Raw genomic sequence first — 27,071 nt, forward strand, 5'->3', positions numbered from 1 at the left:
GTAAGACTTTAAAATACTGCCAGTTCCTTTGTACTCTTTTCCCCTTCATCTTCATTTCCGAAGGGCTCCTGCTCATCAGTTCTCTCAGGGAGTCAAAGTCTGCTCTTTTGAAATCAGGGGTCTGTATGTTACTGCTAACCTTTCTTCCTCTTGTCCAGATCCTGTAATCCACAATTTCATGGTCGCTGCAGCCCAGGTTTCCACCCTCCTAATAGTTCTTCCCTGTTTGTGAGCAGCAGGTCAAGCATGGCCCATGGTCAGTTCCTTCAGCACTTGTACCAAGAAGTTATCCCCAACATTCTCCAAAAACACCCTGGATTATCTGTGTGTTGATGTATTGGTCTCCCAACAAATGTGTGGATGATTAAAGTCTCCCAGGAGAACCAGGGCCTGTGATTTGGAAGCTTCACTTATAGCTGCCTGAAGAAAGTCTCATCTATCTCTTTTCCCTGATTTAATGAATGCTAGCGGAGAAGAGATAGGATCAAAGGCTAAAATGGGGAAAGAATGTGTTAAAATTGCCGAGACAAATTATATTCCTTCAAGACACCAGGGTGTAATGAAAAACATCCTAGAAAACATGCAAGGAGATAGCCAAGCCATTTGTAATTATGTCTGAAAAATCATGGAAGTTGGGTGAGATCCCAGAGGACTGTACATGGGGAAATATAGTGACAATCTATGAAAAGAAGAAAAAGGATAACTTGGGGAAGTACAGACCAGTCAGCTTAAGTTTAGTCACCTGAAATATAATGGAACATATAATTAAGCAATCAATTTGTGAACACCTAAAACATAATAAGGTGCTATGCGTCCACATGGATTTGTCAAAGATAAATCATGCCAAACCAACCTAATAGCTTTTTGATGGGGTAACAAGCCTCAGGGGTGGGTGGGGGATGTAGTAGATATGGTATATCTTGACTTTATTAAGGCTTTTGATATGGCCTTGGTCGACCTTATCATAAACAAGCTAGGGAAATACAATCACAGCGAAGCTATTATAAGGTGGGTGCATAACTGGTTGGATAACTGTTCCCAGAGAATATTTATCAATGGTTCACAGTCATGCTGGAAGGGCGTAATGAGTGAGGTCCCACAGGGATCAGGTCTCAGTCTGTTCTCTTCAGTGTGCCCTTATCTACACCACCAATGAAAATAGAGAGTACACTTATAAGATTTGCAGATGATATCAAGGTGAGAGGGTTGAAAGTGCTTTGGAGTATTGCGGAGGGCAGGCTGACCACAAGATCAAAGTATGACTGCTTTGGGGTGTTCTCAGAATACATTTATGGCTCAGCCATTAGACGCTTCGTCCCATTTTTAATGCACGTGAAATTCTATGAGACTATTTAAAGGAGAAAACACTTAAGATTTTTTATGCATCTGGCATAATTGAATTATGAAAATTAACTGTAACAAACCAAATAAGGAAAACAATTGTGGTCAGAGGGAGCTTGTAAAGTTTTCTTTAGAGTATTTGTCTATGAGTTGCTGCTAACTCTGTTAAGTATTGACTCCAAAGCTGACCTGAGTTTCTAGTTATTAGTGGAGGTCAGTTATTTTTGCCACAAGTATTTTGTTTTTCTAAAAGTGGAGCCAGAGTTCAGTCACTGCTTCTCTCTAAACACTGCACAGTCAGATCACGCAGGGACAGCTTACAGCAGAGGGTTCTCGGTGGCTCAGTTATTGCTTTGATGTGATCAGGTGTAGGTCTAAAGATAGAAGAAGCAAGCACTAGTGATCTGAATTGAACAGATGTGGCATCCTGTGATGTTACTTCTGTTTACTCAAGTATGATGCTCAGGCATATTACTAAAAATGTAAAGAGACTAATGTGCCCACCCAATAAATCTCTTCTGTTCAGACGTCAGTGTTCTTACAATGACTTTTTACAGAGGAAATAATCAGCGTAGGCCATGTGTGTGCAGTAGAAATGTTGCGTGAACAATCAGACAGATACACACAGAGGCCGCGTCTACACTAGTAAATACATTTGAAATTGAGGTCTGAAGATGGCCTTCTTTTGAAATAACCTACGGAGCATCTACACACACTCCACGATCTCACAAAATAACGTCGAAAGAATGGGGCCGTTCTGTCGATGTTGGTCCTCCGTTCGCGCAGTGGGAAGAGCACCCCCCTTCGAAAGATTATTTCAAAAGAGAGCAAGTGTAGAGGTTCTACAGAGGGATATTTTGAAAGATGGAGTCTGCCATGGTGGCAATCAGCTGGCAGAGCCGCTCTCAGCATAAGCAGAGCTCCATGGTTCCAGCTTCCAGCTGCATTCAAAGGCGCAGGCTCCCACAAGCCTCAGGCAGGAAGCTGAGAGCATGCAGGCCACAGGGAGCCCAGGCTGCTCTCCAGCTCTCTGCCTCCTGCGACACCTCAGCCAGCCCCTCGCCCTCCTCAGCCCCATGGCCAGCCACCCAGAACCCTGCCCACCCCAGCGGCCCCCCAGGCACAGCAGGGAGTCCTGCCAGGAGGCGAGCCAGGCGCTGAAGCATCAGACCCCCTCCTGAATGGAAGCCAAGCTCCAGGACCTGCTCTACTTATGGGAGGATGAGGAGTTCCTCCACCAAACAGGGGTCTGGCACTGCAATGCTGTGGTCTTTGAGCAGCTGTGAAAGGGCCTGATTGGCCGGAGCCACCCCACCCGCACCCCAGACCAGGTCCGTTTGAAGGCAAATGAGCTCCAGCAAGGCTATTGCAAGGTCCAGGATGCGGCCAGGCAGTCAGAGGCAGTGCCCACAAGCCGCCCCTGCTATAAAGAGCTTCACCGCCTCCTGGGGCCAAAGGAGGCCGGACCCCAAGTCATCATCCTGGAACGGCTGAGTCCAAGACCGAGCCGGAGACGGCGACTGAGGGTGAGGAGCGCCTGGGACTGGCAGCCAGCACCAGGCGCCCGCAGACAGTACCCAAGTGGATCCCACCGATGAAGACAAGGGTTCAAGCAAGGGGGCCTCATCCTCAACATCCCAGCCCCCCTGGCTGCCACCAGTACCCATACACGTGGACCCCAGACAGCTATGTTCCCCATACCCCATGGGGGCCAACACGCAGCTCTCAGCACCACGCAGGTGGGACAGCACCATGGGCCGGCTCGTCGTGGAGGGACCGGGGGGAAGCCCGCGCCCGTGGCACCCATGTGGGGAACCCCAGGATGTAGGAATCGCCGGGCCCCCAGGACGGCATGGGTGGACAGGGACATGGGGGCCAGCGTCCGGGACAAACGGCCCATTCCCCTCTCCCCTTTTGTCTCCACAGCACCAGCAGCTGGAAGAAAACCAGCCCCACCCTCAAGGTCAAGGGGGAGCGGCTCGGACCCCGAGCAAGGACTGCGTGGGGCTGCCATGGGCCGTCCACCGGCACCACCAAGGTGGGGAGGAAGAGGCGAGGGACGCTGCCCACACGGCAGCCCTGTGGGACCTCACCGGCATGCTGTGGGAGTGGTTCAGCAAGGAGCAGCAGGCCTGGGACTGGGTTGCAGTGAACCTGGACGCCCTGACCCAGGCTGTGGTTGCAGTGAACCTGGACATCCTGACCCAGGCTGTGGTTGCAGTGAACCTGGACATCCTGACCCAGGCTGTGGTTGGCCATCTGGCCCCAGCTGCTGCGCCCTTGTGAGCCACTCATGCACCTGCCCCTCCTGCCCCACCCCGCTGTCACCCAGCCACCCTGATGCCTCCCCCGCCTGACATCCCCCAGTCAGACTCCCCCCGATCCCCCTCCCACCTCGGTCCCCCCTCCCACCCCACCCCCCACCACAAACTGTCCCCGTGAGCCTGACCTCGCTGCCCTGGTCCCGACCCACCTGCCCCCCAGCCAACCTCATGCAGCTGGCCCGTATGTTGCTGGCCAGGGCCAGTCAAGAGGAGGCCATTCCCCCCACCCCCCCCGGTCCCCCATTGTCGACCCCAGGGACACCGCGGGGGCCTTGTCCCAGCCATGGCACTACTTCCCCATGCTGCCAGCCCTGGCCCAGCCCCAAGGGGGCCCCCAGACACAGGGGAGGGGGGCGGGCATGGGCAACAGGGATCCTGGCTCTCGACCCCCGTCGACAGGTAGAGCCCCCTGCCCCGACCCTCGGCATGCCCAGGGCTCAGAGGGCACCTGCCCAGGGTCGCTACACATCTGTATATAGTTCTCCCCAGCTCCCCGTTTGCAGTTCCCCATGTATATAGTTCCCTGGAGTTGGCACAGGCAGAGACTGGTGTCAGGTGCATTTAAAGAGTTTATTATGGAGTTTAACTCCAAGTCCCCTGCGCATGTGTGTGGGTGGTGGTGGGGTGAGTGTGCAGGCGGGGGTTACTGTGGTCCCTGCTCAAAGGCCTGGCACAGGGCCTCCTGTACCCACAGCCCATACTGGTGGGCCTGGTGGCACAGAGCAGCAGGGGGCTGCTCTTACCCACACCCCACCTCGAGGGCCCACCCCTACGCTAATGGCTTGTGCCTCACCTCCATGAGGTTGTGCAGGGTGCAGCAGGCCCCAACCACTGCTGGTACGCTGTGGAGGCCCACCTTCAGCCTGGTGAAGAGGCCTTGGAGACGCCCCTTCAAGCAGCTGAATGTCCGCCAACTGTAGTACGGGCCCAGTTGAGCCGCTCGTTAAGAACATCATGGCTAGGCTGCATGTGTCCCGTGTATGGCCTCATCAGCCAGGGCTGCAGGGGGTAGGCCATGTCCACCACAATGCAGGGTGGCATTGTGGTGTCCCCGATAGGGAGCTCCCACCGAGGGATGAAGATCCCTTTGGCTGTGCGGCAGCCCAGCCCTGAGTTCCGAAACACCCTGGCATCGTGGGTGTGGCCGGAGCAGTACAGGCAGATGTCCTGGAACTGACCGTTGGTGTCAACAAGTGCCTGAAGAACCACAGAGTGGTAGCCCTTGTGGTTTACATAGGCCCCATGGCTGTGCTCCAGGGCCTGGATGGCAATGCATATACCGTCCAGTGCCCCAAATCAGCTCTGGAAGCCCAACTCCTCAAAGCCCCTGATGGCATCGTCCAGGTCCCAGATGCAGATCAGCTGTCATGGGAGGACCCTGTTGATGGCTCAGATGACCTGCAGGGTGTGGGGGTGGGACACGATCATGAGTGTGGGGTGGGTTGCAGTTTGCCTGCTCATCCTCGTCCCTGCCCCCGCCCATCCCCAGCTGGGACTACCCCCCAAGTTCCTGATGATGTCCCCTGCCAGGGTGCCCCCTGTCCCCAGCTCCCGCATGAGGTGGGGGTGTGACCTGGGCATGGCTTCCCTTGTTGAGGACAGCCCCAACCGTGGCCCTGCCCACCCTGAACTAGTGCCCGAAGGATCAGTGACTGTCCAGGGTGGCCAGTTCCCAGAGGGTGATGTTAGGTGTTAGGACCGGTTCTGTTCAATATCTTCATCAATGATTTAGATATTGGCATAGAAAGTACACTTATTAAGTTTGCAGATGATACGAAGCTTGGAGGGGCTGCAACTGGTTTGGAGGATAGGGTCATAATTCACAATGATCTGGATAAATTGGAGAAATGGTCTGAGGTAAACAGGATGAAGTTTAATAAGGACAAATGCAAAGTGCTCCACTTGGGAAGGAACAATCAGTTTCACACATACAGAATGGGAAGAGACTGTCTAGGAATGACTACAGCAGAAAGGGATCTAGGGGTTAGAGTGGACCACAAGCTAAATATGAGTCAACAGTGTGATGCCGTTGCAAAAGAAGCAAACATGATTCTGGGATTCATTAAAAGGTGTGTTGTGAACAAGACACAAGAAGTCATTCTTCTGCTCTACTCTGTGCTGGTTAGGCCCCAGCTGGAGTATTGTGTCCAGTTCTGGGCACCGCAGTTCAAAAAAGATGTGGAGAAACTAGAGAGGGTCCAGAAAAGAGCAACAAGAATGATTAAGGTCTAGAGAATGTGACCTTATGAAGAAAGGCTGAAAGAATTGGGCTTGTTTAGTTTGGAAAAGAGAAGATTAAGGGGGGGACATGATAGCGGTTTTCAGGTATCTAAAAGGGAGTCATAAAGAGGAGGGAGAAAACTTGTTCTTCTTGGCCTCTGAGGACAGAACAAGAGGCAATGGGCTTAAACTGCAGCAAGGGAGGTTTAGGTTGGACATTAGGAAAAAGTTCCTAACTGTCAGGGTGGTCAAACAGTGGAATAAATTGCCAAGGGAGGTTGTGGAATCTCCATCGCTGGAGATGTTTAAGAACAGGTTAGATAGACGTCTATCAGGGATGGTTTAGACAGTACTTGGTCCTGCCATTGGGGCAGGGGGGCTGGACTTGATGGCCTCTCGAGGTGCCTTCCAGTCCTAGTATTCTATGATTCTATGTGGGTTTCTTGGTGCTGGAGGGCTGGGGCGAGCCAGTGGCACAGCTCCAGGAATGTCCCCTTGGTCATCCTGAAGTTCTGCAGCCGCCGGTCGTCGCCCCAGTCCTGTAGCACCAGCCAGTCCCACCAGTCGCTGCTTGTGGGGAAGCCCCACATGAGGCGCGTGCCTGGGGGACTGGGTGGAGATGTCACACCCTGAGGACGGCCTCCAGGACAGTGGCTAGTAGGGTGGCCACCTGGAGCCACTGCTGCACGGCAGCCAGGACCGTGGCCAGTGTGCCAGCCACAGCCTCCATGGGGGGGGAGCTGCTCGGGATCCATGGGGGCCTGGGGTGTCTCCTCTGCTCACTCTCCCTGGGTGCATGGAGACAAATAGCTGGCCCTCAGCATGTGCAGGCCAAGGGTTGGGGTGGGGGGGCCCTTTAAAGTGACAACAGGCAACAGCCCCAGAAGGGCTCGTCTGCCATGTGACCCTGCCTGTGGCACTTCCTGCCCCTGTACTTTTGAAAGCACCCTGAGACACGTGGACGCTCTCTTTCAAAAGTCGGGGGGGACTGTCGAAAGGTCGGGTCAAACCTTCACTCCCTGTCTGCCTGTGTGGATGATCCGTTTAGACGTTTCAAAAGCTGTCCTTTCGAAAGGGAGCTGTAGTGTAGACGCAGCCTGAGTGTGTTCTTATATCATCATTGATTTTTCCTGCAGTGGGCAAGGAAATGCGGGTCAACTCCTTTCCAAAAAAGAAAGCTGTTGGAGCTGGGGAAGTTAAAGAAGTGCTGAGTACTGACACTCCTGTGAACCTTATGCTTTAGGTCGGGGTTGTGGAGGAGTTACAAAAAAATAGAGTTTGCAGCATCTGTATCAGTTTAGTTTTTACTAAATTGCAGTGCACATTTTAACCTAATATGGGAAATGTAAATGGAATTGAGTCTTGTTCCATGAAGGTAACAAGAGACCTGTATCCTGGGGTGACTAAGAGCACATCAGTGGCAGATGGCACATTATTGCCATGATATTTATCCAAAAGGCAGCATGTGATATATTACTGGAAAGCTGGTTGCTTACAGATCATTAATACTCCTGTGTGATGCATGTCCAGTTAACCCACGAAGAACTTTACAGATGTGCTGGAAAAGATTTGACTCAGATGCGCTTAAACCGGGTGCATCTGGGGGAGATGATAAACAGGTTTTCTAGCTGGAGGATAAAGGCTACATCTGCACGGCAGCCTGAACTCAAACTAGGCTATTTCAGCATTTGGCATTGTCTAAACAGTGGCAAATGTTTGAAATAATGCGTTATTTCGAGGCACCCCTTACTCCTCCTGCAACGTGGACTACAGGGATGCCAAATAGTGCGTCCATTATTTTGGAAAACTTTCGAAGTAACAGGCGTGTTTCAAAGATATGGAGTAGCTCAGGCGTCCCTTTAATTTAACTGATCACCTCAGGCCCCACCCCAGCCAAGCGCCACCCCCTCAGCCAGGCACTGCCCCCCTCCCCCGAAGCCAGACACAGCCCACCCCTGTGAGATTACTCAGCTGTAGCCACGCGACCCGCCCTGGGCTGAAGCCACACCGTGCAACCCGCCTGGGGCTGAAGCTGTGGTGCGACTGGAGCTGCCGCCACGCGAGCTGCCCAGGACTGAAGCTGTGCTGTTCTAGCTGCCCTGCAGCTGGAGCCTGACAGGGCTGCAGGAGCCACCCCCACCACTGCCACCATGTGCTTGTCCCACTGTGTGGCGGGTGCATACACGGAGTGGCCAGAGAGGCAACCCAGGAGGCACATTTCTCCGCACTGTGCTGCCCTGCTCGCCACATGTGGAGAACAGGGAGCATATTGGACACCTCAGGAGTAGCTATTTTGGGATACTGAGGTGACCTGAAATAGCTGTGCCATGTAGACACAGCCGAGCAGTCCTGTAGCACCTAAAGGACTAACAAATGTAGCTACAGACTAACATGGCTACTCCTCTGAGGCCTTCTTGAGACAAAGGAATGAAGCTGACACCTCAGACTAAGTGTGGCAAAAGGCAGTGGGCTATTCCTTTCCACCGGAGGTTGCAGGAAGGCCTCATTCCCATTGTAAAAACCATTAGTGGGGGAATAACCAATATGGAGCTGACTCCCAGCAGGGGGTAAGAATTTTATCTGGGGATATATTCCCAAGGTTTACTGCGAGAGGGATAGTGAAACCCTAGGTTATCCTTCAGTTTAGGAGTCAAAAGAAACCGAGCACCTTGAGCTCTGTATGTTGGGTCCTGGTTAAAGATCTCATCAGCCACAGTAGAAGGAAACCACTGAGAAAATTTTGATCCATTTGTTTCTTAGATAAGATTCAAGAGTTAGGAGCATATTCATTCATTTGGGTTTCTATCCCTCTTGCTAAGACGTGGCATCACTTCAACCTATGATCCTTCTGTTAAAAGTCAGGCAGGCTTTATTGTGATAGGCCAGCTCAGGACTCGGATTGAAACAGAATTTATTTGATTCCAGTCAAGGTCACGAGCTGCTGCAGATTGTCTCCTTAAAGCAGCAGGGAGACGCCTTGATAAAGTCTTGTGAACTTTCGAGTGAGCTGGAACTGTCTGTGCACTGCAGAAGGATGCCTGTGTTTGAGCTGCTAGGCAAGGTTTGGCCTGGCGGAGCCCTGAAGGGTTTGTGGGCAAGGCAGCATATCAGGGGAGCTGACACGCAGGTTGGCAGCAGAAAAGCTCTCACTTGCTGTTGCTCACGGGGGTAGCACAGTAACCCCCATCACAACCAGCTGTCATACTATCATGCCCTGCTTCTCGGCAGTTTGGATGACAGCAACCTCAGGTGCAGCAGTTCTTCCTATGCTTGCAATAGTTAACAAGGGAGCAAACAGAGTCACCGGTTGCCACTCTAAATTGCCCAAGTCATAGGTGCCAACTTCCCCTCCAGCCAACATCTCCCACCGCCCACATTCCACCTCTTGGCCCAAGCCCCACCCCTGTTCTGCGCCATCTCCTCCCCCGCACGCTCTGTCCTCATTCCTATCCCTCCCTCCTGGAGCTTCGTGACTGCAACCAACCTGCTGTTCTCCCCATCCTCTCAGAGCCCTGGAGCTGGTCAGCCCAGGGTCAGTGTTGGGCAAGAGGCAGTAGGGCGGAGGGAGGCAGAGAGGGAGCTTGACTGATGATGAGAGCTCAGCACCAGTGGAGTTGGTGCCTATGTTCAAAGTATTTTTGGCTTGAAAGAAAGGGTCCATCTCAAGGAAGAGATAAGAAATGCTGGAAAAACCTACACACCAATGTGAAGAAGTGGCCCAAAGGAAAGGAACCATTGCTTGTCATACTGGGTGGGTGACCAGGCCAAGGACATATCTGAGGAATAATACAACTGCACATGAATGACACACCGGACAAAACAGTGTAAGGGACCTGATTAATTTCACATGTTATATCATTTTTAAAAGAAAGACAGTTACACCAAATTCCCATCATCGTAATAGATACTGCCCCTTCCCACCTGCGTATTTCCAAAGACGTAACCGGCACAAATATAGAAAGTATTCACCAGTGTCACGCTGTAATTCTCCTCCTCCTTTTCTATCTCCTTGATTTTTCTCCTCCACCCACTGCGCCCAGATGAAGTCTACTCCCCTCAACCCCTCCTCTTCTATAGTCCTAAACACCTAAGAGCAATTGCTGGCAGAACATAATTAACTTTTAATTGCACGTTGGTTCTTTTGTTACCTACACGCCCCTGGAACTTCGAGCTTGCTCAGTTAGCATGCTCCAAACCTCACGGCTTCCCCCCACTTCCCTCAAACTGGTGGAGTCAGTAAACAGCCTTGGCTTTTGACTGCCAGTTGCTGTTTGATCTAGTATCAGACAATCACTGAAAGAACATTCATTTCTTGCAATGGCCTCTGAGGTATGTGTGACAGTTAGGCCTGGATCTACAAAGGGACTTGGCATTGCAACACTGAGCTTTTGGGAACTGTGGAAGAAATAAAAGAAGTCACTGAAAGCCACAAAGACTGAGCTAAGCATTCTGATCTCTAGACAATGAATGAGAAAGTCAGGCACCTATGGGCTTCTCTGCATGAATACTTAGTTTGCAGCAAGCTGGGATGTGAATCTACCCCCACACTGGCTTGCTGTACACCAGCTCTCTACATGGACCCTGCTGATGTACGTTAACATTTGTGAGAGACCTCAGCCCACAGCAAGCTACAGTAGCCTTATCGAGGGCAAATATGCGGGCAGTTGGGCTTGTGCATTTATGTTTCCTAGGGACTGAGGCTTATCGAGGAGCAGCTTGCAGCAGCAGGCTAAACCAGCACCTGCTGCTAATTCAGCACCTGTGGCCAATTAAAGCCTGTGGAACCCTTCAAAAGGGTTTCCCTCAGGTGAGCAGGGGGGAAGGAGGTAGAGGATGGATGAGGAAGAAGGAAGGAGTGTGCAAGGGAGAGCCCCCAGGAAAACAGTGGCTGCATCAGGGAGACCAGAGAGGAAAACTCCTATAGCTGCAGCTGCATAGGGTCCCTGGGCTGGAACCTGGAAAGTGTGGGAGGGGTCTGGGTTCCCCCCAGGCCACACCACACCACAGGCATCCCTAGAGGGTAGGAGACTAGACGCACCTGAGGGGTTTCCTCCACTATAGACTGACATGGACTGTGACAGGTTGCCGATCTTGTGCTCAGTCTGCCAGCTTTCATAAAATGGCACTGCTGCCAGCTTCATGGGCCAGATGAAAAGGCTTCACAAGCTGAATTCTGGCCTGGAGGCCTTGGGTTGGCCATCCCACATAAGACTATTCACAAGTCTTTGTCCCAATTACTGGCTCATTCAGTTCCTTGAGTATTACTAATGGCCCTCCCTGGGCCTGTCTAGATTCATAAACAGGCTTACATTTCATATTTTCAGCTCTTTAGCCATGACACCAGCCAGTTCCCCACTTCTGGGGGACTCCTCCAGCCACTCTTGGCAGCAGCTTGGCCACCAACAATGGCTTCCTCAGTGGTTAGTAGGGGCAGGGGTAGGTCCACCCACTACTCTGGGTCCCAACTCAGGCACCCTGCAAACAGTAACTTTCTGCTGCCTGCTCCTTCTGGTTCACTTTCTCTATTCCCTGGGCTACTTCCCCAGTCTCAGCCCCTTCTGCTTCTGGCTTCATGTCCTTTGCCCTTTTCCCAGGGCCTCAAGCCTGTAAATCCTGGAAGCCCATCAGTGCTTCCCACTAGCTTCTCCATCCCTGCTATAACCCAGCCTTCCCCAGAAGCTGGTCTCTCCTTGGCCCTCTGGAAAATCTGTCTTATCCCCATGGCTCACTGCAGCTTCCTTTTTATGGGACAGTGAAGCCCTGACTGGCTGCTTCAGCCATCTCCCTAACTGGCTGTAGCTGCCACTCTAATTGGCTGTTTTCCCTGCAGTCACTCCTTTGGCTGCTTTCCTATGAGCCTCTTTCAGCTGTTTAAAACTCTCTCAGGGCCAGTGCAGGGCAGTTGCCCCATCACAAGGATATATTCTAACTCAGTGGTTCCCAGCCTGGGGTCCATGAGGGCATTACAGTGGGATCTGTGGGGGGGGAAAAAGAGAAATAAAAATGATCATAGGAAGGAAAATTGGCTTTGGGGGGCCACAAATGGTTGTAGTTAAACAAATGCATTTAGTTAAACAAGCTTTGCTTATAGCATAGAAGCTCATATGTAATATGGTAGTAGCTTGGTTATCCGGTATCCCTGGGGAACAGGGGTTGCTGGATAACCAACTTTTCTGGCTGGGGGCGTTGGCTCCACTCCCAGGGGCTGGAGCTGGTGTGGGGAAATATCCCACTGCTGCCAACCCCAGCAGGGCAGCCAGCTCTGCTCTGTCGGCCCCAGAGAGGGGAGGGGGAGCGCCCTGCTGCAGTAGATCTCCTAGCAGCTGCCCCACAGCTGGGAAGCCAGCCCTACAACCACCTGCTTTGGTAAAGCAGCTGGCTCTGCTCTGCTGGCCCTGGCCGGGGGGGCGACCCCACTGCAGCCAGTCCTGCACAGGCCAGAGTGAGATGGGAAGCTTGCCCCATAGCAGCTGGCCCAAGTGCTGGTTAACAGAGTATGCTGGTTATCCCTGTGCCAGGTGTGATGGCTTTTACTGTATATCAAAATCACTCATTTGTGTTATATACTTGGTACTTTAGAGTTGAGCGTTAAGTCTCCAGACAGTCTAGCTCTATCATCTCCTGCTTATCGGGTGAAACAGCTAGGTGAGGGAATCATCTGGTGAAATTCTTTGGTTTGTGTTGTACAGGAGTCAGATCAGATAAGCATAATGGCCCCTTCTGGCTTAATCTATGCATCTACTATTCTCCTGGCTGTACATACAATGGGAGAACTGCATACGTAACACCCTTAGATGCAGATATTCTGGATATTAAATATATATTTATCAAAGAATGTGACTCAAATTCAGCTGTGGTGTAGTCAAAACCAACTTTCACTGATTTGATCAGTGAGTAGTCATTACTTAATAACTCCATTTGGGCCTGTGAACCTTCTTGGTTCAGTAGAAAAAAAATGCAAGAACGGCTTCTTTTAAAGTTTGTCTTTTTTGTCTTTGCTTCCTTCTCTTTGTATGGAATCTTGTCCAACACCTGTTGAAGTAACTGGATAGCATTTCATTCCCTTCATGGGGCATTGCATCGAACAGGTGATGATACTGTGTTGTGAGGACCATAAACAACAACCACATCAAACAGCAGCGCAAAATATTGTGGATGGAAATGAAATACAGGCTCCACTGACGTCAGTGCAGCCTCTGCTGACTTCATTGAAGTTATGTCTGAACCTGAGATCCTCCACTGAGAAATTGGTGTATTTCCATTGATTTCAAAATATGTCAACTCATTACACACACACAAACACACACAAAACATGGGTCAATGAGCTCATTACAAATTCTCAAGCCCTTGTAGAAAACCAACACAGTGGTGAACATTGTAACTTCTCTTAATGGAAACCTTCTTACAATGTAGGGTCTGAATTACACAAAATCAGCACAGAACACTGAAATATTACTCTGTCCTAAGCATTCGATTAATCATTTTCTCACATATATAGGTGGATATACTCTGTGCAAATAAGAGCAACACTAAACTTATACAGCATCTTCTGCTTATCAGGTGGAACAGCCTAAGTTCCAGCATTTTCTTCAACACCTTTCAAAAGAAAGCCACTTAAAACATTACCATCCACATTTACACACTAATTCTTATAAATGACATGTCATTTCACCCACACATCTTTTCTGCCAGGCAGGGTTTAGTCACATCATATGCTAAAATAAAAGGCAACAGTACTGCCATGCAAATGAAGTGAACTATCACACAAGCCTCCAGTTATTTTGCCTTAACTATATTACAACTATTATACCTGTGGCACACTCACTCAGCAGTGGTTCAGAAGCATTTTTAATATGTAGAATCACAGGTTTATTTATATGCTGTTAACATTCATTAGCACTTTAGACCCTGATGTAGAGCAAACCTTTCCTCTATTCACTGCCACTCACTGTGCGGCACTAATAGCATTAAGGGATGTGGACTGAATGTGCCATTAACAACATTGACGTAGAATTCTTACAGTGGATTTGTTGGTGCTAGGATTTGACATCAGAGCATGCATCACTAGTAGTCTTCCACTGTTGTCCCTGGAGACAGGGGAAGGGTGGAGAAGTACTTATTCAGATTTATTCTGAGTTACAGAGGTTTCAGAAAGATTTTTTTTTTTTGGTCCTGGCAACCATGTTGTCGTAGCAACCAAATATGGACCTTGGACATCAGTCTCCTACTTCTAGAAGAAAGGACTTAAGCAATGATATAGCTAATAGCCTGTGTTGCTGTGTTTGAAGAACAGAAATAAATGTTACAGAAGGCAAAAGATGACAACCCTTTTCTAAACCAGAGTTAACCATTGAATTACTATAAAGTCAATTTGCCGCACATAATCTCTGAAATATTGATAGAGTAATAACTCATATGAATGATATGCTATGGATCTTTACAGACAAGTTCTCAAACAGCCTTCAACTAAGTGGCAATTCAGTGATTCATAGATTGTCTTCAAGCCCTCTGCACAGAGGTGAGTTTCACTCACTGGTGAGTACTTACTCATATGAATCACTGAAGTTCATCAGGAGTAATGGTTCCCCCATGTGGCCCTGACACTCATGGCTCAACTATACCTAAGAAATTGTTTGCACAACTAGTTTCTTCAACTCTTTGTGAACTGTCAGCAAGCAGCCTTCAAGTTTTTGTTACTTATTCTCAAAATTATTCAACACGTCTTTTGCAAACACATTCCAGCTCATTGGTGACCCTCAAAATTCCCCAAAATTATTACTTCAAATGTTCACTTTTCATCCTGGGAGACTGATTTTGTACATCACTTGATATTGAGTCTACTCCTTGATTTAATTTTTCTCATCGACCAAAGGATTTCAAAATTGCTCATCAAACTCTTCTGTCTCAGCTATACATTTGAATGAATACTTGTTAAAAATGCATAGTCATTGAAATATTGCACTTTTCCTTCTTGCATTTTTTATTCTCATGGAGCTGGAAGGGACCTTGGGAGGTCATTGAGTCTATACGTCTGCCCTCTTGGCAGGACCAAGCATCATCCCTTTGTTTTTTTGTTTGTTTTTTTTTTGTTAATTAAAACCTATCTGCCTCAGATCCCTGGGTGGCCGCCTCAAGGACTGAGCTCACAACCCTGCGTTTAGCAGGCTAATGCTCAAACCACTGAGTTATCCCTCCCCGCTGAATGCTTGTAAAAAGCGAATGAAATTGGGCAAGAATACACAAAATGTAGCCACACTTTGTATTCAAACCCATGTTAGCTACTTGCTTGCAGTACAGGCCAAGCTTTAATAATACAAAATATTTTTTGTCGTTCTTAAAAGACACAGTGAGTTCTGAAATCGGTTGCCGGTTAGTGGCGGTGGGTTGCAAAACATTTAGAGAAACAAACTGGTTGAAGATAGCTCCATTCTCACTCAACTAAAGCATTGTTACTCTGGGATGGAATGTGATTGAAAAGGATCCACGGTGCATTAAAGGACAGCATTGTGTCCGTAATTACGCACTCGCCCCCAATCGAATGTCCAGCGTTTAATGTTCATTTTTAGACTATCAATTAAAGAGCGGTGTTTTGTGGTGATTGGCATGCAACAGCCTACCGTCTGGTTTTACAAGTACGGTAATGACAGTGCCTTACCTGTCGTAACAATAAGCTTTTCACATTTCATTACACTAACCAGACAAGTGATTGATGATAATATATTGGTCGCAGAATAACAACCATGGAAGGGATGTTTGGCTCTTCCTCCAGCCTCCCTGAGATCTTTTCCATGCCTCTCCCTACCCCTATTTCCTTCCAATCCTGTCCATGCATACGCCTTCCTACCCTATCCATACTGTGACTGGCCCCTCCCAATGAACTCTGTGCACTCATGGCCTGAGACCTATTAGAATTATTTGGCTGCAGAGGAACCCACACTCTCCACGTACACCTTCAGCCACTCAGTCCCTGCTTGTGGTTTCATCATTCCCCACCATTAGTCTGTGAAGGATAATGTGCTCTGGTGCTCTGGCTCCACCTGCTGTCATCTCGTACCACAAAGGATGTCCCCAGAGGGCACAAACCAGATAGGTCAACGAAGGTGAGGAAATGTGGGTGGTCCAATCATAGCTGGACAGAGAGCCCATGTTATTTGGCACGGGACAATAGCAAATCTAGGATGGGAAATACAGTCACGACTATCCTATTCCCCATACAGTCACCGTCATGCATCTCCCAGTCTTCTTTCAGTCCTCTCCTATCCCTACCTCTCCCAGCCCCCCAACCCTACTGCAGGGGAGCACCCTGCTTTCCCTGCCCTTGCTCCAAGCCAGGTCTCCAAAAACAACCACTCCCTGCAGCATCTCAGAACCTTTTCATCTGCACTAGGTGCGGGAGAGGCAGGATTTGCTCCTTTGTAGGTGGTCTGGAAAATCCCAGTCTTTCTGAGGTGAAACAAAAGTAAGAAACTTAAACCTCAGGCATAATTTGCAAAGAGATTTATTAAGTTTGTGGGCCACACTTGAGACCTTTGGTTTTACATGGAATTATGTAGCTCTGTCGTAGTATCCAGGGAGCAGTCCTATTCAGGTTACCTGGAGACGCTTGGCCTCTCAGTCTCCCTCTCAGAAGCACACGAATACTTCTCAGTTTCATGTTGGAGGGAAGCCAGCATGGGGAGATCTGCAGCATTTTTGGGGGGGTTCCATGATCTATGGCTCTCCTCACAAGCTTCAGGCTGATTTTCAGAGCTTTCCAGAGGCATTGAGACATCTCCTTCCCATCCCATGAACCAAATCCCATAAACCCTTTTCAAAAGTCCAGCCCTTGTCTGAACAGAAACTGTCATTCACTGAAAAGATTCAAATATGTTTGAACTTCCTTAAGCCAGGGGCTGTAATCCAGGAACATCCATGGTTTAGACCTCTGCAGGGCTGGAGCACCACAATGAAAATAAAAACAAAAGTTTAAATAGAGTGCAACAAAACAAATGGACATACATACACCTACACTGTACCACCAAGCACAAATTTAATTTGTAAACATGAGAAATAGCAGGGCACAGTACTGCACAACTAGTGGTTTTATGCTTAATTGCCTGCATATGATAATAAAAATAAAATAATAGTTCAAATACGGTGCATTAAGGATTTATCTTATGACATTATGCATATACAATACTCTGTAATGGTTTGTACTTAGAAAAGCTTTAGTAATAGACTTTGTTTACCCTTCTTTATGGCAAATACTCATTGTCCAGGAAATTCCAAAATCTGGCATAGCCCATTTCCCTAAGTTGCCGAATTAAAAAGGTCCAACTGTATCTTTTATATAAGATAGTTCCCCTTACCTGGATTCTAGAAAATACACTCCTCACATTAGTTTCACGGGCAGAGCTCAGGCTCCACACTAGCTTTGGCCATGAAAGAGCTGATACCAGAGTAAGAGAACACATTGCTGAGTGTGAATAAGAGAGGCAGGATCCTACCACAGTGATGACCACCACCTCCCCCCAACATACTTAGACAGAGTGGGGTGGCAGTGCCAAGAGTTAAAGGCTGCACCATAAGGCTGTATGCCAAGCAGCTAAGAAGTGTTCAGTGTTATTACTGATCTGATGCAACCAGATTAATTACAGGTGACTGGGTAGCCATCACCATTCATGACCAGTCCATGACCCCCACTTGAGCTCAGGAGGGATCACTCCCCAGTCTGCAGTGCTCAGTGTAGGGGGACTTTGTCTTTAAGATGGGTAACATGAGCAAAGAGGGCCAACTGGTTATGGCCAATGATGACTTTAATTGCAATGATACATCACAGTGATTGTTGCTGACAATGTGCCTACAGTAAAATGTTTCTAGCCTACTGATGTCTTGTTTAAGCAATGTCCATGTTTCAGATCCATATAAGAGGATGAGAAGCACACAGGTCTGACTAAATCCTTAATTTGTAAATAGCTTCATCTTCTTTTGGCTCCAGACCAGCTTTAGGTCCTTCATGGCTGAGGACACTACACATTTTCTTAGGATGTCCAGCTGTCTGCACATGTTTGATGACAATTTACTGCCTCAATAGATTAAAATCATCCACTAGTTTCACAGTTGGCCAAGAAGCTCATGTGTTATAGCACTTTTCCGCCAGCATGCTGAATTTTTGCCCCTTAGACAAGGGCAGCTGTGCTGTACTGGAAGCCTTCCAGTGCATCTTTGAGATTATTTGCATCTTGCCCAAATAGCTAGACATCATCAAAGATGTTGGACAACATCCCTCTACCTCTATTTGCAGAGAGATGTTCAAAGAGCCAACCCACTGCTCAGCAGAACAGAGCTGTGGACAGGACACATCCCTGCTTCACCCCATATCCAACATGAAACCAGTCACACCTCTGGGTCTGCCAACACACCCATGCCCTTGCCTCCTTATGGTAGATCTTGAATTAGCCTCAGGAGGATACTGGGCACAGCAATGCCTAACAGGGACAAGGCAGCTCTATCAACAAAATCAAAAGCTGCCTTTAAATCTATGTGTGCTGCTGTCAAAGGCTGCTCAAATTCACAATAGATCTCAGACAAAATATGGAGAGCAAGTATAGCAATTGTTCTGTATTGCCCAGCACCAAAGCCAGCTTGCTCACAAGGCCAGGCTGGAGCTGGGCATGTAGGTCACATATTAAGACTTTTACAGCAACAGAGAGGGTAGTTATTGCCCTACTGCACTCAGGACCTAGGACAGATCTTTTCCCTTATTAAATGGGACAATGATTCCTTCCTTCCACTCTACTGGTACCTTCCCAAAAGTCCACACCTGGCAAAAAGTTGGCATAATGCTACATTTATAGGCTCTTTGGAGCACCTGCAAAGTTCAGGCATTGTTCTATCAAGTGTAAAAGCCAAGAGGAGAACTCTACATACATTAAGTAAATATAACTGATGGAAAGGTCCTCCTCCCCATCTACTTCTCCATGCCTTTTCCTTCCTCCTCCTCCCGTTCCCATTTAGAAGTAAATTCTAGACCACTTTACTGGGGTGGGGGTGAAAATTACACTGAGCTCTTTGTCACAGAGTTCAATCCCTTCTCTGCCATACTCAATTCAATATGACCAGAGAATAAATAATTATATTTATTTGGAAATGCAGGCATGAGGTAGTTACCAGTTTATTTAAATCACATGGCATCAGTGTAGCAACTGCTGCTTATTCGGAGGGAATCAACCAACATAATATTCTGAAAGCAGACAGATGGCTGTCAGCTAAGGCCTTTCCCTAACACTATCTGTATCCAAGTGAATATTGGAACTCATGCTCAATACATTTTGCTTGGTTGGTGCTGCTGTGCTTTTGGGCTCTGTTGCTGCATTTAGCCATTGCCTTGCATTGACAGAAGTGAGGAATCACACCATTCCAGACTGACTGTGCTGTAGGGAGAGTAATTTGCCACAGTCTTCCAAGGTATGGAGCAATGGGGCACATACTTCCTGCATCACAGCCAGTAAACTCTGCTACCTGGCCCAGAAGGGATACTGAGTCAAAGCCCCATCTGCTACTTTCCCACATCCCGTCCAACCCACTTTTCAATAAGTTGCTTGCAGGGTGGTAGCCAGATTATGCTGGATGATGTTTAGCTGAGAGTGTGGCCAGCAGGGTCCGTCAAGCTCTCAAATGGAACTTGCAAGGAAAATGCAAAAGGGGAAGACCTCAGACAATATGGAGAAGATCTAGTGAGACTGAAGGACAAAAATTGGAGTACTCCTGGGGTCAGCTAGAAGTTTTGTCCTGAGACAGAGTGAAGTGGAGGAGACTTGTAGATGACCTATGCTCAACCTGGAATACAAGGGTTTAAAGAAGAAAGAAGAGTGGTGTCCGCCTCGATGGCTGTGTCTACACTGGCACAAAACTTCAAAACGGCCATGCAAATGGCCAAATCGAAGATTACTAATGAGGCGCTGAAATGCATATTCAGCACTTCATTAGCATGCCACTGACTGCGGCTCTTCGAAATTGCCTCTTTTCGCTCCCGCACAGCTTGTCCAGATCAGGGTCCTTTTTGAAAGGATCCCACTAACTTCAACATCCTCTTATTCCTGTGAGCTGATAAGAATAAGGGGATTTCGAAGCTGGCAGGTCAAGGACCCCCGTCTGGACAAGCCGTGCAGGAGCAGAAAGTGGCAATTTCGAAGAGCCGCAGCTGGCGGCATGGTAATGAGGTGCTGAATATGCATTTCAGCGCCTCATTAGTAATCTTCGATTTGGCCATTTGCATGGTCATTTCGAAGTGTTGTGCCAGTGTAGATGTAGCCTATGTCTCTCAGGTACAATTACTGTGATTCTCGGCTTTCATTGCAGAACCTTTAACCAACCTTTGATGAATACAGAATGAATATCATTCCACTCCCCGATATCGTACATTTCTATGATTGGCCTTTAGTTTGTGCTACTTTAGAAAAATCTCCCAGTGTTCATTACCATTACACCTAAAAACACAGAAATGTAGAACTTCAAAGGACCTCGGAGAGGTCATCTTAAGTCCACCCTCGCACACTGAGGCAGAACCAAGTTCATCTGGACCGTCCCAGACAAGCATTTGTCCAGCCTGTTCTTAAAAACCTGCACCGATGTATGTGACTAATTATCTGGGTATTTCTGTTATGTCAATTAATGCCACAGTATTGAATTAGCCAGGTATGATGCTTCATACATCCTTCAGAGACATAATTTGCTAGAAAAAAATCATTTAAGAGCTCTTTAAGGGTCTCCATCTTTTCCATGGTCTAATCCTGTAATATTGTTCTTCAAAACAGTCATTCAAGTGGGTGACAGTCAGAATACCCAGTCTACTCACAAATTTTCATATGCTCCTGTATTTAGAGAGACCAGAGCTATAACTGAAATTTCAGCTGCTCTTCAATCACTGCTGCTTATGAAGGCTGTAATTGTATTTCCTAGTGTGACTGATGAATTTGGGACGAACTTTTGAAAACAACCATTATTCCAGCTCTCAAAGGAGCTTTACTACCAACTGAAGCTTTTAGTAGTTTGTATGGGTTTGGGAGGTACATATGTTTCATTGGTACAATCCAATGACTGTTACCTGTTAGTGACATTCTATACACAAACAACAAGAAGTCCTGTGGCACCTTATAGACTAACAGGACTTCTTGCTGTTCTTGAAGATACAGACTAACACGGCTACCTCTGTGATATCTATACACAAAGTTTCTCTTGCCACTGAGCATATCAAACATCCATTCCAGCAGGCTGACAGCGGCCCAGCTGTCATTCACCAGCCCAGAGTAAGTCTTCCCTATTATGGCCTCACTTAAAGAAGGCGTAACTAAAAACACATGCCTAAAGTTATCCCATTGACCTTGCTGAATCAGGATCTGTATGAATTCCGATGCTGGTGAAACATACTTTGTTCTTCCTTTCTTCTACCATCCTGAAAGAATTCTAAAACAATTAAAGTGTTAATAACATAGCGCACAGCTTGCCAAAAAATACCAGTCACAGGAAAAAAACAAACCTCTCGTCTCTTCAGTTTAGCTGCTACAGCTCAGAGGTTGTAAAATAACATACCTTGTCTCCATATCAAACTTCTTTCTCAAAGGGCTGCGTGCTGCATCTCTGAAACTAAAGAGCAGCTCTCTGAGGAAGAGTGTTAAAGCAGGTCACATTTTACCACTTCACTTCTTCACAGTTGTCCACTTGGCCTAGTGAGCAGAAATAGCATGGGAATAGACCAGCCCCTATATAGGTCAAATTACAAAGAAACTGGTTGAATTTAGAGATGGTAGCTACCTATTTACTTTCCCTTTGTCTGTTTGTTTTCCAGTGCCAAAGCCATGGAGAACTGGGTCATTCAAGCTGTCAATAGTCATTTGATCTCAACCCAGCTTGGACATTAATGATTTGCTCAACTTCTTTTTCTTTTGCCATCCCATAACAATCTATTGCTCTGGTGCCATACCAAGACCATGCTTCATAAAGGAAAGTGCCACTGGTGGGGGTGGGGAAAGCTGCTACATATACTCCTTCCCTAACAAGGATAGACTCCATACAGCTGATGGCCTGTACATTCTGAATGTGCCTGGCTCAAACTTTGTAATGAACTGACATAATTCATTGGATTAGGTATGTTTGAGAACAATAAGAAGTCCTGTGGCACCTGATAGACTAACAGATATTTTGCAGCATAAGCTTTCATGGGCAAAGACCTGCTTCATCAGATGTTGTTCTTGAAGATACAGACTAGCACGGCCACCTCTCTGGACTAGGTATGTTGTTCTTGTACAGCTAACACCACAGCTTGTCATTAAAAGAAAATCCTTATTAATCTGGTACTGGTAAGGACTATTAGCATGAGTTTCTTGAGCATTTCCCCAGATAAACTATTCCTTACCTAGGGTCCAACCATGCAGTCTGTACTAAGACAAAATTTCTGCTGTTGTCAGTGGAAGTTCTGATTCTGCAATGGCTGTCAAACATGGCCTTTAATTAACCACAACTTATTGAAATTCCTCAAAATATGAAACTATTAGAAATACCTAAAGGCATACAACTGGTTTGACTCTACTTGTGACACCAGTGTCCCTTTCTGACATCTGCATTGCATTGTGCCTCTGTCCAGCAGCAGCAGATGCACCAGGTGGGCTTCTCAGTGGAGAAGTCAGTGATGTAGAATCTGAGTATATCCTGTGCAATTTGTTTCATTTACACATGCACACCAATCCTGAAACAGAGGTCAAACAACATGCAGGCAGTACATTCTAGCAGGAATTTCAGTCCAACTCCAATGCCAGGGGCAACTCTGCTTTAAGAATGGGCTCTGATTAGAGTCAAAGGCAAACAAGAACTGTCTAGCTCAGGCCGGGCAAATATAGGCCTGCTGTCTTCCCTGCACTCCCATTACCCATGTAAGGCGATCCACAGGCAACAAGAGCTGTGATGGTCCAATACCTGTGGAGGTGCAGATGTGTTTAGTGGCAGGAGCCACCTGGGATTAACCCTGGAGGGCTCTTTTTTTTTTTTATTGCCCATCTGTGCTCTAGGTGTGCCTGTCTGGGTGTGGTGCATTGTCCCATCAAGTGACACTGAGACCACCTACAGAGAGAATAATGAGCCTACAGCCTGAACTAATAGCCACCTGACTTTTTGCTCATGGAGTAGAAGCTCATGTGCTAAGCTCTAGAGGTTCCCAGGTTCAGTTCCACCTGTTGGCATTACACTTTCATAGCCTCTCTGCATAGAACCTTGCATAACAAGAAACAGTGCATAAATGTCTTCCAAAGACAGCTTCTTGGTTTTTATGCTCACAAAAAGAACGTGTAATATGCTGTGTAACAGCACCACTTGGATTGCCTACCATAACACTATCATGAGAATGCACAAACACCAACAATGGAACTCCACATTTCTCCCTCAAAGATTCATGGTCCAGGGTTTAAAAAAATCCAGTCCAAAGGATGGAAAAATTGAAGTGGATGCAGAAGAGATGAGGATTGGCACTCCAGTATTCTTGCATCTGCGGTCCCTGTCAAACAAGTATGAACTTACTCATGGTCTTTGAAACTGGACAGCAAATCTTGTTCTGCATTTTTTTTAATACCTAATATCATTAGCACTAAATTTCCATGAAAATCAGACAATTTTGGAATTTGCAACGAAACGAGAAAATACGCAAGTTACAAGCATTCCAACCTCTGTTGGCAATTTCTGGACTCCTCTTTTCTGATGTTACGCGAGTTCTATCGTCAGATATTCCTCAATGTATTTGATGAAGTGGTATGGAGATACGCACACCTCTCATAGAACTGGAAGGGACTTTTGAAGGGCCTTGAGTCCAGTCCCATGCTCACTTGGCAGGACCAAACACCAGCTCTGACAGCTTTTTTTCTTTTAATTTATTTACTCCAGACCCCTTTGTGGCCTCCTCAAGAATTGAACTCACAACCTGGGTTTAGTAGGCCAATGCTCAAACCATGAATTTGAAAAGTGAAATCATAGGTATATCAAAGTCCCGTGTCCAGCACAATGGGGAAGATGGAAATTGGGACTGTCTATTTAGTAGACAAAAAACATCCTACTGCTTGTGGTCATTCACGTTCTTCTAATAGGGCCTCCTAATCAATTCTGATCATTTTGGATTAATCTCTACCAGTGTCGTTTCTGGACCAGTTTGCAGTATGTAGCTTTATAGCAGCATATTTAACTTACTTCACTTAAACTGTTATACTCTGGGTGGACCATAGGCATAGCCAAAGACCAATTTTACCCTTCAGAGACCAGTATTAACTGCAATGTGTCCTAGAAGGGAAAGTCTAAAAGGTCACTTCTTAACCAATGGTTTTTGCATGGCAGCCCCTGGGATGCTGCACTCTGATAGCTGCTTTAAGGGTTTTTTTTTTCCTTTTAAATTTTATTGTTTTGATATAAAATATAAATATAACAAAACAACACATATATCAGGTACATACCCAAGATGGAAATAGCATATAAATAACTTTCTAAATGGTGAGTGATAACCCTGAGGAATACACAGATGAAATGTGCCTGTTTTGTTCTTTGTACAGGTACCTCTGTTATGATTTGTACTGAATTTTCACTTTAATGATTTTATAATGATAAATGTTTGTTGCACAGTTGTGGATTATTAGAATTTATTATGTTTTGAAATCATGACTGCAAATTCCTTGGTGCTCTGACAACATTGTTCCTTCAGTACTTTCAATCTATTAGAGGGGATCACAGTCCTGAAGAGATGAAAATTTCCTCTTCACTTCCAAGACCTTAAATCTTTATAGGCTGGCATTTTCAGAGCAATCTATGGGAATTATGTGCCTGTATCCCATTGTCTTTTAAGTCTTTTGGCTCCTTTGAAAACCCTAGCAATAGCCTTCAAAAGAACCACTATAATTCTAAATACTACTCCAGATATGGCTATAGTATGTCAACAACAGAAAAAATATAACAAAGGGGCATTTCAGGGAACATTACTTTGGAATGTATTAGTGAAGACACAGTACCTGTTACAATTTTATACCACCAGATAGCAGATGTTAAAAATGAATTATATTTATGTGTGAATCCAGTAATACAGTTTACTACACCTGATCTGTCTTGAGTTGGCTCATTAAGTATTACAAATAACTCCTCATAAACCACACTCAATATACTTGTGGCTTATGTAGTGACTCAGAAGCAATTAAACTAATTCCCCACAGAAGATGCCTAACAACATAGCCCAGTAAAAGTAGGCAGGATATTTGCATATGTGCCCAGAAGGCAGTAATCTCCCCATGAAATGTTCTATTCCGTGAACTGTATTAATCAATGACTTTAGCATAGTCACTTGCACATTAAATTATACTAATGCAATGTGAAATGTTTCATTTTCTTTAAAAGTATTTCAGCCCAGAAAGATGTAGAATGGGACAGAGAGACACTATTGTCCAGGATAATGTATTTCATTGTCTGCTCAAATAAATAAAGCTTTGGCTGGGGGGAAAAAAATCAAATGAGGTAACTATAACATATTTGATCCATTAGGATTTAACTACAATAAGTGCACATAATGCTATGCAGCAGACACTTGAGAATTAATTAATGCATTTAGGTACCTTGATGATAAGCACTTTAAAAGTACCTGAGATAGGCAGAGCACATAAGTCGAAATCCAATGTATCATTTAAAATAACATCATAAAAACTAGAGACCGTTTTATGGTCCACTGAACAGACCAGCCATAAACAATAATATGGTCAAGCAGATCGAGGAAGATGCCTGCACAGATCTGACACATCATGGGGGCGGCAGCTGAATCACCTAACCCGAGGAGATGGCACCGGATACTAACAATTAATCAGAGAGGTCTGTGCATGTGCATACTTATTCTTCTGTCTTTTTATTATGTATTTTGATGGTTTCTAAACATACCATCAACAAATCCAGTTTTTCTAGTAAGAGTTTGGGGACAGATTCTTGCACGCTTATTTATGACAATGCTATTTTTTCAGGCATTTTTTGCACAATAAAACTCTACTTAATCTAAAGAATGATAGCATAATTAGGCCCTGAGCAAGTGAAACAGCAGGAAAATGTATCTAGCCTTTCAGCTCTCCATAACTGTAGTGGGACTTGGAGGTCCAAGACAAGTTGTATCTACTTTTCTCTTAAACAGTCATTTTAATTTATTCCTCCCCCATCTAAACCAGAGAGTAGCATCTGCCAACAGCAGAAAGAATTCCACACATTCTCATAGTTCTTCCTCTTCATCTTCTTGCAAACATGTTTTTTCAATTATTTCTACAGTGGTTGCTGTGACATGTTCCATCCTGGGATGCAAATCTTATGAGAAGTGTCACACTCCTGAAAGCAACATTTTCATTTTAAGAGACAAATGAGTGACTATATTTCTGCACCTCCCATGAAGCAGATCCATGGCTGAAACAGATCCTTAGCTTTGATGCTGGTTGAACCAATCTAAGATTAGCAGTCACTAATGCATCTGATTCTCTCAACAAAATTGCAGGCCGTGTATTTTTCAGAAGAATCTCTTGATTTGTAAATTAGTCAAAACTTGGTTCCAGCATTGTTTACATGCTTATGAAAACACTGTGTTTAATATAGCAGAATAGAAGCATTTATATATACAAGAAGACACTTAATTGATGGCAGTCTAGAAACAATGCAGAAATATTGTAAGAGTGAAACAGAAATCTTCCTATTAATATAGAGTTTGAGGTCAGAACTGCAATGATGGGTGTGGACAAACAAACAATGGCAGGCTAACTGACCATTGCATCAATAACTGGAAAAGGACCAACTTCTTTGCAAGAAGAGGCGATGGACTGCACCATAAGCAAATTTGTGGATGACACTGAGCTAGGGGGACAGGTAGATATATTGGAGGGTAGGGATAGGGTCCAGCCTGGCCTAGATAAATTGAGGGTTGGTTCAAAAGACATCTGATGAGCTTTAACAAGAACAAGTGCAGACTCCTGCACTTGGGATGGAAGAATCACAAGCATTGTTACAGGCTGGAGACCAACAGGGTAACTAGCAGTGCGGCAGAAAAGGACCTGGAGATTACAGTGGATGAGAAGCTGGATATGAGTCTCCAGTGTGCCCTTGTGGCCAAGAAGGCTAACGGCATATTGGGGTGCATTAGGAGGAGCATATCCAACAGATCTAGAA

The sequence above is a fragment of the Carettochelys insculpta genome, chromosome 13 (genome assembly GCF_033958435.1).
Source record: "Carettochelys insculpta isolate YL-2023 chromosome 13, ASM3395843v1, whole genome shotgun sequence".
NCBI lineage: Eukaryota > Metazoa > Chordata > Testudines > Carettochelyidae > Carettochelys > Carettochelys insculpta.